The sequence below is a fragment of the Lichenostomus cassidix genome, chromosome 11 (genome assembly GCF_008360975.1).
Source record: "Lichenostomus cassidix isolate B80296 chromosome 11, HeHo_3.0, whole genome shotgun sequence".
NCBI lineage: Eukaryota > Metazoa > Chordata > Aves > Passeriformes > Meliphagidae > Lichenostomus > Lichenostomus cassidix.
The window spans coordinates 14923726-14936460 of NC_139492.1; the positions used below are offsets into that span (position 1 = coordinate 14923726).

At 38.4% G+C, this 12735-nt stretch overlaps 1 long non-coding RNA gene across 1 annotated transcript; it reads left to right on the forward strand.

Moving 5' to 3' along the window:
- Positions 1–253: 253 nt before the first annotated feature.
- On the forward strand, positions 254–6523 carry LOC146432365 (uncharacterized). Its single transcript, XR_014854432.1, has 4 exons — positions 254–469; positions 1283–1394; positions 5183–5317; positions 6321–6523. It is a non-coding gene; the product is annotated as an uncharacterized LOC146432365 (long non-coding RNA).
- The last annotated feature ends 6212 nt before the right edge of the window (positions 6524–12735 follow it).

Consider the following 12735-nt stretch of genomic DNA (forward strand, 5'->3'; position numbering starts at 1 on the left):
TGTCTGTCTGCAAATGCAATTAGGTAACACTGCAAAGCTATTGCAGTAAATATCCTAAATTCAAATCACTGACCATGTGTTGGCTCCTCTCTGGTTTGCAATAAATGCTTTGGTGCCTCACCAGAATTCAAGATTTAACAGCTAATGCTTAGACAAAAAAAATTTACTTTTCAGTGTGCTGGAAGGAAGTCCAGGGAAATAAGCCTAATTTTGTCTTTGTCTATAAAAACAAAAAAACTCAGCCACCAAACTGACAGCAAGAACTGAGTCTCAATATTTAGAGTGATGGTTTGTACAACTCTACACCATTCTGATGGGTTTTATTTTTGTGTCAGATGTTGTGGTGTCACTAACAGGTATTTGGAGGTGGGAGAGCAGCTGCCCTAGCACAGTCACCAGGAGCTGGCTGAAGGGGATCTTTGTGGATATTTCCTTTGGAAGGTATTCAGCCACTGAAATACAAAGCCAGGTACAAATATGAGCATTAGTTCACATAAAATGCACTCCTTCATCTCAGTGTAGTTGTTGCTCTGACAGTTTAAGCTTCTCAAATACCATATCTCTTTTTAATGAAGAAATTGCACACTCACATACAGAAATCATGCCTTTATGGCATAGAGCACCTATTGATACATTTGGTCATTTTAACTGAATTTGGAACTCTTCATAAAGTGAGAAATACAACGTTTCATTACACAATTACAGCTAATTATTTTAGAAATACAGTTTAAATGCAAGTTATCTTAAATTTATTGCTTATCTGACTGGAAAGATCTAAGCAAAACCTGAAAATCATAAACCCTTCCAGAACATTATATTTTATGCAGTCCAAAATGTGACACATGGGGTCTTTAATAATTCACTGCTTGTTAACATTAAACAACTGTTAACATGCTCAAATAATTAGTTATGCTTGCTTGACATGTTTGCATCTTTAATAATTGATGCATTTATCTTAATTACTAACAGTATTATGGTCGTAATATGCATCTTTTTTCTATCTTAAAATTTTAACAAAAACTGACTTTTTGCCAAAAATGATTATCCTCTAAGTTTTAATTACTCATTGTAATTAAATTGCAAGCTGCAGTATTTTATTAAAAATATCTTTCACAAAAAATATTTAATGGAAAAGAGGTGATTTGTTGTTTATGCATCACACTTAGTAAATATTTCATAAGTTTCATATTACCCTTTCAGAGTAGATATAAAAAACATAACATTCTTAATATAAGAGTCAATTTAAAAGCTGCTATAGTAGTCTTCATTTCTCCTCCCAAAGGTTTGCAGAAGTCAGTGAATAAAGGAAGACAAAAAACCAAACAAGAAACGTGGTGGTGATTGCAAATTGGGTGCCCACAGTGACAGGAACCAAGGCTGACGATGTTGTGCTGGTGAGTATATCACATGTTCTCCAGTGGAATTAGTCTGACTTGAAATAGAGATGAGCATTAAAAGTTTTTTTCATTCTTCAGTGTTCTTCTGATTCAACTTTCGCTTGCAGGCTGCTAATAACAATAGTGGCAGTAGTTTGACTGTAATCATTTATTTATTGCAATGCTGATGGAGATAGGGATGAGCTTTGTGTCAGCCAATTTAAAAAGACTGTGTTTTCAAGGCCTTCCCATTGCTAAGACAGGCTGGTTTAGATTAAGATGGCTGTTTCTGGTCCCTAAATGTTGTGGAGGCAATTACCACCCCTGTGGAATGACAAAACTTGTTAATGATGTCAAAGAATTCAGTCACATCCGTGTTCTGCTGTGTGGTTGTGCTCCTTCCCAAATGACACATGAAGACGCTTGAACAGGCGTCAGCATATTGGCAGGAAAAAGTCCATTTGTGAGACAAAAATATTGTCCAAAGTTTCAGATTTAAACCCCAAAAAGCTGTGCGATGCTGTCTCACAGGGCTACGTTTAGCAAGTGACTGATGAGAGCCCAGCTCATCTCTGAGATAGGTGGCTTCTGAGAGATAATACTTGAGCTGGGAGCCAAAGTCAGCCAAAACACTGCATTTTTAATGACAAAATGTGCCTGGGAATAGATCTACTATAATCCTGTTTTTAAGGCAAGTCAGTAGACCTAAGGGGCAGAAATGTCCCATGTGTCAGACAGTGTGGGCAGGGAGATTGTGGCCAGATCCAGAAGTGTCTCCTCCAAGCCACCAACTTAGAAGTTTTCTTTCAGCAGGATTTACTCCAGATATGACCCTTTGCCAGAAAAGCAGCATGAGATCAGAGGGAGAAAAATGCTGAACTGAGATGTTGAGCTCTATGCAGAGGACACTGCCTGCTCTCTCCTATTTTTGGGGGTTTTCCTACCTGCAGTGACTAAAACACACATATTTATCCTCAGCTGCCAGCAGAGCCTCTGGTGCTGCAGCTTCTCCAACAGCATTGATGCTGCAGTGAAGATTGAGAGCCCTGGATACAGAGCAGAAGCAATATGAAGTTTAGATCCCAGGAATGATTTAAACCAAGCTGCTGGAGTGTCTCACAGGCAGGGCTGCTTTTCCCCCTTACCACAATGTCCAGCACCAGCTGGCACATCCACCGTGTGCAGGTGGGAATGGCAAAACCACGGCCAAGGCCACCCTTCCCAGTGCTGCTCCCAGATTCACTGCGTGCTTTTAATCTATCCTGTCTCTTCTGACAGATTTAGAAGATTCTCACTATTGCAAAGTCCTCATGTCCTTGACATGGCGTTCTTCAAAAAGCGATTTCTAGTCTGATTTTGGAGTTAAACAAAAATTTACACATCACAGATCTATTAATCATTTTTTCCCTTCTGTGGGTGTATCTTCAGATTTCAGTGATTGATTTATGTGGCCAGATGGGTGCATTTGTTTCCTGCTGTCTTTCAGTCCAGCAGAATCCATGCATGCTGTGCAGTACAGTGGGCTTGAACTTTCACTTGAAATGCACTACTGTACATAAATTCTGAATACTATTCCTTCTTTGGAGCAAATGGGATTCAGATGTGAGTGCTTTGGACGCAGCACAAGCTGAGGTTTTCCTCAGTTTGCAAAGAAGCCATTCCTTTCAGCTTTAGGAGGAAAACTTCCGTATCGCAGGAGGTTCTCTTCATGTCCTCCAGGTTTTTGCTCCAAAAGCCTTTGTCTTTCCTGTCACCACATAATGTGTGGAGGCTCATTAGCTGCTGCCAGAGAAGCTGATTGTGGAGAGAGCAATCTGTGGTGTACATGAGCACTTACACTGACATATGCTAACATCATAAAAATATTTGCATATTGTAGGGTCAGTGTTCAGTGTTCCCACACCCTGCACTGTGAGAACAAGGACCATGAAGACCTGAAAGGGGTTCTGTGGGAAGAGCTGGAACTGGAATAGAGTGAACATCATCATTTGATTCTCAGGAATAATTTAAGCAAGGGTCACATGGGTATATGAGGCTATCCTGGGCTCCAGGAGCTGAATGTAAACCTCGATCCAGACGATGCCAATGCTTGTGATGACAATTCCATTTCTGACAGGGGAGAGGAGGTCTCAGAAGCAGCAGGTTCCCAAAGGCCATGGGAAGGCAAGTGGGTGGTAGGAGAGAGAAATCCAAATGGATGCTCTGACTGAGGGACCAACTTCAGAGAATCCACGTGAGAGAGGTCTCCCAACAGCACAGGCAGGAGCTCACACTTCATTAGGCCAGCAAGTCTCATTATGACATGCAAAGTCACAAGAAATTAGCTTCAGAAGTTTTCCCACTCGGGGAGTGAGTTATTTTGCATGTAAGGTGTGTGTATTTCTGTATGGAATGGATTTTTTTTGCTTCTTTATGCAATTAAAAGATAAGCTCTTCTGGTTTATAATTCATGGCCACTTTTCCAGCCCTGCTGGTGCATTAGGGAGAGGCTGATAGAGGTGCACTGGTGAAAAGGCTCTGGCCAAGCAACAGCAGCTGCTTGGGTGGGAGTATCACTGTGCTGTGACAATGTTTTACATTTCCAGTGAAAGAAGATGCAGTGCAAAATCAGTGTTTTGAGTGGTCTGTCTTGCTTGTGCCATCCATTTCTCTTGAAACTTCTGTCTTAATGGGATGGTAATTTCTTTTTCTCAGTGTTTAATTCTTGACATTGACTGAAACTCTAACCTGGATTTGCCGAAACACAAGTACAGCTGTGCTGGGTGCTGCTGCCAGTGCGGGAGTCCCGTTTGCAGAGTGCCACACTTTGGCACCCAATTCAGAGCAGGAACTGTCATTAGAAACCAGCCAGCAGGGCTGTAAGGTAACCTTTGCTGCTGGGACTGCTCAGCTCTGCTGAGCTGGCACCTTTGGCATTTCATTTCCTTTTTTTTTTTTTAATCTGAATATTAGGAAAAGAGTCTGTCCACAGCTGTAACAATCCCAGATATGTGTTTTATTCAGAGCCATTAGGACTGGCTTCCCATGAGCTGCAGGAGCTGGCAGGGGATGCTCTGCATTCCCCAGAGCATGTTCCCTCTGGACCAGCTACCCATGCTGCTCACGACTGGAAAACCTTTGGCCAAAATTTGGGCCAGTTCCTGTGTTCACTGATGCTGGTGAGGAAGGCAGTGAGCTCCTCACGAGTTCCATGCAGACATTGAGAGTGCAGAGAGCAGAGGGTGGCAGAATGGCTGGAAATGATGGCCAGCACTGGTGTGCAGAGAGGTGAATTTCCAGGAGAGGGCTTTCAGATCATACTGCCCACAGAAATACAGGTGCTTCCCTATGAACTCTGTGATTTGCCAAATATACATATGAGTTTTACAGTATTTCCAATATGAACATGTTCATGTTTATGACCAGAGTATTTCAAGTGTGAGCTAAATTCTTTCTGGCTCACTCAGGGTTTTGACATTTGTAAGTCTTTGCTCGCTCTAGGAGTATTTTTAATGGCTTGTATTAATTCAAGGTGTCCCTTTATGAACTTAAAATTAAAAAAAAACCCACTACCTTTTAATGACATTTCCATTTATTCAGAATTATTTAAAATCCTAAATTAGCATTCTGCTCTTCGATTCTGACAGAGCCATTATATTTTATACTACAAGAGTTTAGTTAATTTTAAATTATTAAACCACATTGGCTGGATGAAGTGAGCATCTTTAAGCAAGTTTCTGTAGTTCGGGTGCCTTCCAACCAACTATGACTGCAAACTTAATTCAAATTTTTTTGCCTATGTTGCTTTTTATCCTCATATGTGACAGATATTATTCTGGGTTTCACTTTCTGGCCTGAGAAGTTAAATAGCAGCTGTGCACAGAAACAGCAGTATGGGAAGCAACCTGTCCTGGGCAACACAGCTCTTCAAGCTGAAGGCAGAGAAAATCACAGAAATAACAGTAAGTCTTTTTTTCCGAAGAGAGAAATTTAAAAGTTTGTGATATAAACTTTTCCTATATAAGAAACTGATTTCTTTCAGCAACAATATGTATTTACTTTGCATGTAAAATAATTTTATTTTGATTTTCAAAGATATTTGTTCCTCTCTGTTGTCACCTGGGATGACTTAGGCAACATTCTGATTTCTTCATGAATTAGGGATGATAATTTCTTCAGACATTTAAGTAGGGAAACAATTTCAAAGCCACTTATCTTACATGGTGACATCTAGAAGGTGGGAAGGGCTTTGCATAGGTGGGGTCTAACAGTCCTAATTGACTGCAAAGGAGCACAGTGGGGATTAAAATAATGTATGCAAAATGGGTCAGAATATAATGGGAAGTATGGACACTTTTCTCTTAAAGCTGAAATTACACTTCAAGGGCAGTATGGATATCTAGCAATAAGCATCATTTTAAAGCCCTTCAGCTGCTGTGACTTCAGGTGAAATTTGCTGCAAGCTATATAGATCTGCTTTAATTATTTTTTGAATCTGCAAACTCTGATCATTTGTATGCATTGCTAATCCACTTGTCTCCTGAAACCTGAGCTGCGCAGTTTGGGCTTTACAGATTTATCAAGTGAAACAATTCAGCTAATATCACATTAATTTAATTAACTTTAATTTTAAATGACTTGCTGGAGCACCTAACAAATGTAACATCTCCAAGACATTTTAGCAGATAGCTGTGGCTTTGTTGTATGCTCTTGTCTTCGTAGTGAGAAAACATCTTGTTAGCATGAAAGGCCCCTCACTACTTTAGAGGAGAATATTTTGTTTATACTCTAACGTGTGCCTTGATTGCTTGGCTGTCATTTCAGAGGTGAAAAAAAAACCAGCAGAAGTGCAGATTGGTGGGAGGCTGATATAATTTAACATCTGCACTGTTCTGTGACGATCTCTTTCAATTTCAAGTAGTATTGATAATATATCCTATGATCCTATGTCTGGGATATCTACAGGGAACTGCCTGCAGCCTGGGATTGTGAGTAGAGTGGCAGAGGTTGGACCTGCAGTCCTGCTGAAAAAAGCACCAGACAGCAAGCAAAGTTGGTCCCAGAAAGGAGGGCAAATGTAGCACTTATTCTTCCATCACTTTTTTCTTTTTTTTTTTCCCCCGAGATAAAAATAGTCCAAGGAAAATTCAAACTATCTAAAATCAGTCATCAGGTCTTCAGCTGTCCCATTGTTGGTTCAAAGTTTAATGTCAGCTACTAAATATAGAGCAAAACATTTTTCTATTTATGTGAACATATATGTCTAAAATGTATGTAATGGCTAAGGAGGCATATTGTCCTCTCTGACAGCAAGGTAGGTACACTAAATATTTCCAGAAATACAAATATAGTTCATTCTAAACATCATTCAGTTTACAGTGGTAAACTGGAAAAAATACCAGAGATAAGGCCATAGTCCATGTGTGGACATAACCAGGAAGATAAAGGCAGGAGGCTTGTATAGGAACAGCAGTTTATTCACATTCACTTTTCATCATACATACATATTAAATATTAATAGCACAGTATGAATATTCATCTCTGTTTAATATTCATTTATACACAGAAGTTTACAGCCGATCCCTTTAACTTTTGGTGCCAAAACCAGTGTTCAAAGGGTTGTGCTGCCATTGTTTCTGGAAAACGTTTACATTTATCTGCTGTAAAGAGGCTGAATGGCACCAGAGAGTGTCGTGTTTAGTTTTAAAATGCCACAAATAACAGATTTATAGATTTTTCTAAATACATTATTTTACCTTGACAGCATTAATCATTCATGCTTCCTTCTTTCATTTTTCTACCTGCAATGGATTATTGAAACAGAAAATAACAACGGGAAAGGCTACAAGCAGTATCAAAATGTCAAGTTTGTACTTACAGTTGTATGTGCGTAGACAGGGTCAAGAGCCTCAATTATTTGTATATGTACACAGTGGTACTACATGAAAGGTTATGTCACCTGCAGCTATTTTCTTGCAGATTTAAATAGGACTGATATTCAACTCCACAGTCAGCCACTGACATGGAACATAGAATTGTAAAATACTATGAACTCTTATGTCAGGACCTAAAATATGAACTGGGTGATTGCAAGGTGTAGCTGTGGGCAATCCTATGTATTGCAGTGTAAGTCCTTTAAATTACTTTGTGTTATCCCTGACCTGTTCTTTTCATTTAAGCATAAGCCAGACCAATGTGGAAGTACTTTCCAGGGAGAAGAAAAACCCTTGATATTGCCCATTTTTATTTTTTGCAGTAGCATTTGCTTGGGTTTTGAGGATTTTTGTGTTTGGGGTTTTTTTGTTGGTTGGTTTTTTTGCTTTTTTTTTGTTTTGTTTTTGGTTGGGGTTTTTTGTTGTTTGTTTTGTTGGTTTTTTTTTTTTTAATTCTTGGGTTGTTTTGGTTTTGTTTCTTTTATGCTTCATATTTTCATGAATCCACATAGGAAAATTTTACGTTAAAAAGCTTATTTTGCATATTATTTTAAAAGGTATTTTCCTTAACCCAGGTATGATAATTAAAAAAAAAAAATCAAAAAAAACAAGAGCATGGCTTGCACGTTAATGAAGTGCAAGTCTTACATCAAAACTGGCAGCAGCAATATTTGGAGAGGGGTGTGTGATGGAGCTAATCAGTATATTTTCACGGTGAAAGGAGGAGGAGAAAAGCTAATCAGTAGATTTTTTGCTGATGATTTGCTTATTTAAGATATAGTTTAAAAAAAATAGGAAGAAAACAATGGCATGGAGTTTTATTGACCAAGTTCCTTGTGGGTAATAGTCACTCTTTTGAAAGGTCAGCACGAGACCTCCAGCTCAGAAAGTCTTATTTTTGAAGAAGTGATTGATATAAAAGTACTTTATATCTTTAAAACAACCTACTAAACCAGCAGTAATAATCATATAAATCAACAGACTGGTACATCACTGATCTATGACAGCATGAGGGACAGAGTTAAAATTCTATATTCAACTTTAGCATTGACATTTATGAATTCTTGAGAGTAACTTCCCACTAACTACCTTCAGAACAGAAAAGCTTTACTGAAGGCCTAGCTGTACAACATTTCTGTACTCTTAAGCTTGCTTTGATTTAAATTATTTATAGATATTGATATAATTAGCACTGGGAAATAACTATCTTAGAAGACAAAAGCATTTCAAAGAATAAATAAGTAAATTTTAGACATTAACATCAACCTCTCTATCTCTAGTCAGGTAACACAAACCAGATACAAATGCTGAAATAATAGAATTGTAATTGCAGATTTATTTTGAGAAATACCATACACTCAGTAATTGTGCTAATTCATCTGGCCAGTTTTTACACTTCTGCCACTGGAAAATTCTCTTGATTTTTGCTTTTTATAAAATCTTAAAATACAGATTTCACTGTGTTAAAGTACATTAGAAGTAAATTAAGGCATTAAGTATTGCTGAATAAATCTTATTTTTAAAACTTACTACTACATTCTGTTGCATATCCAGAAGTTTGATCTCTTCTTTCTGGGAGGATAAACTTGGTCATTATTTCCCCTGGAGCAAGGCATTGCCATTACATACTACTCCCCTCTCTGTAGTTTTTGTTGTCACCATATTAGACATTTTCCCCCCTGTTATTTAATCTCTAGAGTTATCTCATTCAATTATAAGAGATAATTGATTTTAATAAGTGCTAATTGTTCTGCAAAAATTCTTCATATGCATACACATCCTTGTATCCACACACGGAGGCATTCATGCTACAGAATTTAATATCAGTTCCAGGGAAATTACTTGGAGCTGCTTAACTGAAATAGCAACGATATGAAAATCCTGAGGGCTCCTGCTTACAAATATAGCAGGGAAAATAACATGTATAAGTCAGGATCACTAACATACAGGTGGTGCCTCTAAGTTTTAGGACCCTAATTAGATATTTCTGGTGGGCAAAATACCAAGGAAGGAGAATGTGGCAACACAGATTCTTTCTCATGGGAACTCTTCTCTTTTTCTTCTTATGTTTTATAAATAAAGTTTTTGTGTTATTGAAACGGTCTTTTGGAAGATAGGCGGTTCAAGCCTGGCTAATCAGCCTAGGGAGAGGTTTTGAATTGGCCCAATCCAAATGGCCTGTAGAAGTCTATAAATTGTTAAAAAAAAAAAAATGCAGAATTTTGATCACCCAAAAAAGTGTCTCTACTCTTCACTCCACTAGCGGTCCAACAGCGACAGGAGAATGGATGGTCAGAGGGAGCAGTGGGTGCTCATAGTTGGTGTCCCCAAGAGAGATGCCTTCCAAATAGGATGTTCCTCTGGCAAAAGTGGCTTCCAGGGAAGGGTTTCTCCTTGGAGCAAGCCCTGGGACAATGGGGTCAGGGTGGCCACACTGGGAGCACTCCTGCCTGGCTCTCATTTGGGGTTTCTGCAGCCAGTGCTATCTGCTGGGTAATTTGGCTCCACGCTGGCTATCTGGGGAAAGATTAGCATGGGATTTTTTTTCCCCTCATGCTTTCTTTCCTTTTCTTCCACGTTTTCTGCAAGAGCAGGTTTCATGAGTCACGTTAAAAATATTTTAATACCAGGGCACTATTGATTGACCATGAAGAAACCTCCTCATGATAGTCAGTATACTCCAAGTAATAATGTAAGTGAATAATGTTTTACAGTCACTTTGCATCAGTCTCTTCTTCCAGGTCCAATCCATCTGTATCCAGTTAGAAAAGACTCCTCCAAGGCAAGTTATTCATGGGTTCTTCCCAATTCCCTTCTTTAGATCCTGTAAACAAATCCAATCACTGGCTGTTTAACATTTTTATTACATAAATTCTTACATGCAGCAGAACATTACTGGGTACTGCTAATAATGGTGTGCATTTCAGATGTATTCTCTTTTTGTCACAAAACCCCTTAAACCATATTCTAATAACTGTGTATAAGATATAATTGGAAAGAAGCATCACATTCAACGACCAAAAGAAATATCTCTGTAGTGCTTTTTGTTGTTTCTGTTTTCATCTAAAGTAACCACCAGACATTTCGGTTCCTTCAAGGAAAAACAACCCATGTCTCCTGTGATAACCCAAATGTGCAGACATGCTGATAAATAAGATACATTTACAGTTCTTTTATTGCTGTATTCTATGACAAGATCAAATAAATAGTATTTTGTGGAATATTACAACTTACAACAAAACTGAGCTACTGTCCAAAGATGCTGAAAAATTCCAGTATAAATACACTTTATTTTCAGCTGGCTCGTGGATGATTAGGGCATCCCAACACTTTGACAATTTTCACATAATACTATGAAGAATTTCATAATCTCCCTTCATCTTACTGCTGCTGCCAGTTCAATACATCTTTTTCTAGTAAAAATCATACAAATCTGGGGTTTTTACTTTTCTCATACACCATAAATCCTCAAGATAGTTTCCTATATGTTAACTACAATCTTTCTCCCCCCCACCTCCCCTCACTGGGGTTCAACCAGCAAAACCTCAGATACAATGCACAGGAGAGGAGCAGAACATAAGGAAATATCACTTTGGTGAGATTTGAGGAATTTCTATTTATAAATATCTATCTGTATTTCTTTCACATAAACAATAGTGAAAGACCAGGAAAAGGTTGGGTCATCAACTGGCATCTGTTTCTCTGCATGAGATGTCCCAAGAGAATAATATTTACTGAGCAAACATGAGTTACATGATGGACCATAATGTGGAGTTTTCAAATTGTCTTGGCAGCTGTTCACCTGTTGAATAGCTCTGTGACTTTCTGAGGAATTATTTGCTTGATCCTGTCAAGGCAAAAGAAAGAATTTTGATATATACAAAAAGCCATCTATGCTTTTCTCTTCAATAATTTCCCTTCACAATATACTCATTTATGAAGCCTGACTTTACTGATGAGAAGGGACAGGCAGATCTTTGGCCTTAAGAGTTTGTCTCTGCCTTTGTTTTAGAGGACTTTCTTTGGGTTAGATCTCTGATTTTTCCTGCTTTGCTTATCCTCAAGATATTCCCATTGCTCCCCAAGCCTGCTGGCAGCCTGGCTGCCATGGGTTTGTTGATTTCTCTGTTTGAAAGACGGTATTTCTTAAATCATCCAAGCCCTGTGTGCTCTCTCTCCATCCCTTCCCATGGCTCCCCCTGACCAGTATTCATCATGGGGTGCTTGTCCTCTCCAAACTCCATCCAAATTTCTGGGGATGGTGGAAGGACATGCTGGAGTCCCTGCCTGGCCCTTTTGGATATTGGGGAAGAAAATCCAAATTTAAATGCTGTAAAACTGGAAATCCCACCAAACCTCATTTCCCTGGTATTCTGTTCTGCTCTGCTCCTTTTTAATTTTGCTACCCGTGGTGTAAGTTTTTATGAGAAAAAGGTAGCAAAAGAGGATAATGCATTTTTTTAGTGTGCCACTGCCTGCCATTTCCTCTGTTTTCCTATTGCACATAGGGGTTTATTCTCATTTAAAAATTCCGTTTATTGTCCACTTATGCTTCCTTTCTCTCTGAATTTAATTTTTATGCACTTTGATTATTTGAGCAATAAAAGTTTCTTTGTGTGGGTCAGGGTTTTTTTGGCATAAAGAGAAATTCCTTGTAGCCTATCCCAGTAAGAAATTTTTTCATGGAAGGAACAGTTACTAAGTTTTGAAAAACAAAGAAAGAATTGAAAAATACCCCATATTTTACTCTTTTGTTCTTAAAAATTTAATCCAGATTAAATCTCGATTAAATGCCAAAGATTGAAACAAATCTCTCACTGGAAAGGGATTCATACTTTTGCTCCGTAGCTCGAAGCTGATATGTGAGAAATCCTCAGAGATGATGGTGAGAGTCCCAAAAGCTGAAAGGTGTCACTGTGCAGGACCATGACCCTGAGCCTGAGATTCTGCAAAGAACTTTTTGAAATGCACCAAAAAGCTTTGCTTCTGTCCCTTAATTGTGCTGTGGGTCCACACCAGCTCCTAAATTAGGTAGGCACATCTGGTGACTTAAAACATGCAATCTGCACGTGGAAGAGACTAAAAAAATTATATTTCTAATTTTGACAAATAGTTATGTTTTGTTCTCTCTGCCATGAGTTAGGGCACACTATCGTTCTTTGTTTCTAGCAAGCAACTGAAGTATTATTAAGATTTTCTTTCCATTTCTTAGAACTCCCCAGAGTCTATAGTTTTCTTTGCAGAAACAGTTGCCATTAAATATGCTGTATGTCAATGCAGCAGTGAGGTGGTTAATTTTGACTGAATATTATGCTATATAACCACTTGGCATTTAACTTGAAAAATGACTTTCTGCTTCACCTGTCAGCAGCCCAGTTCTCATCAAATAAGTGAGTGAGAAAAATTTTTAAATTTCAATTTCCTGATGCTATTAGACACTACTTCTT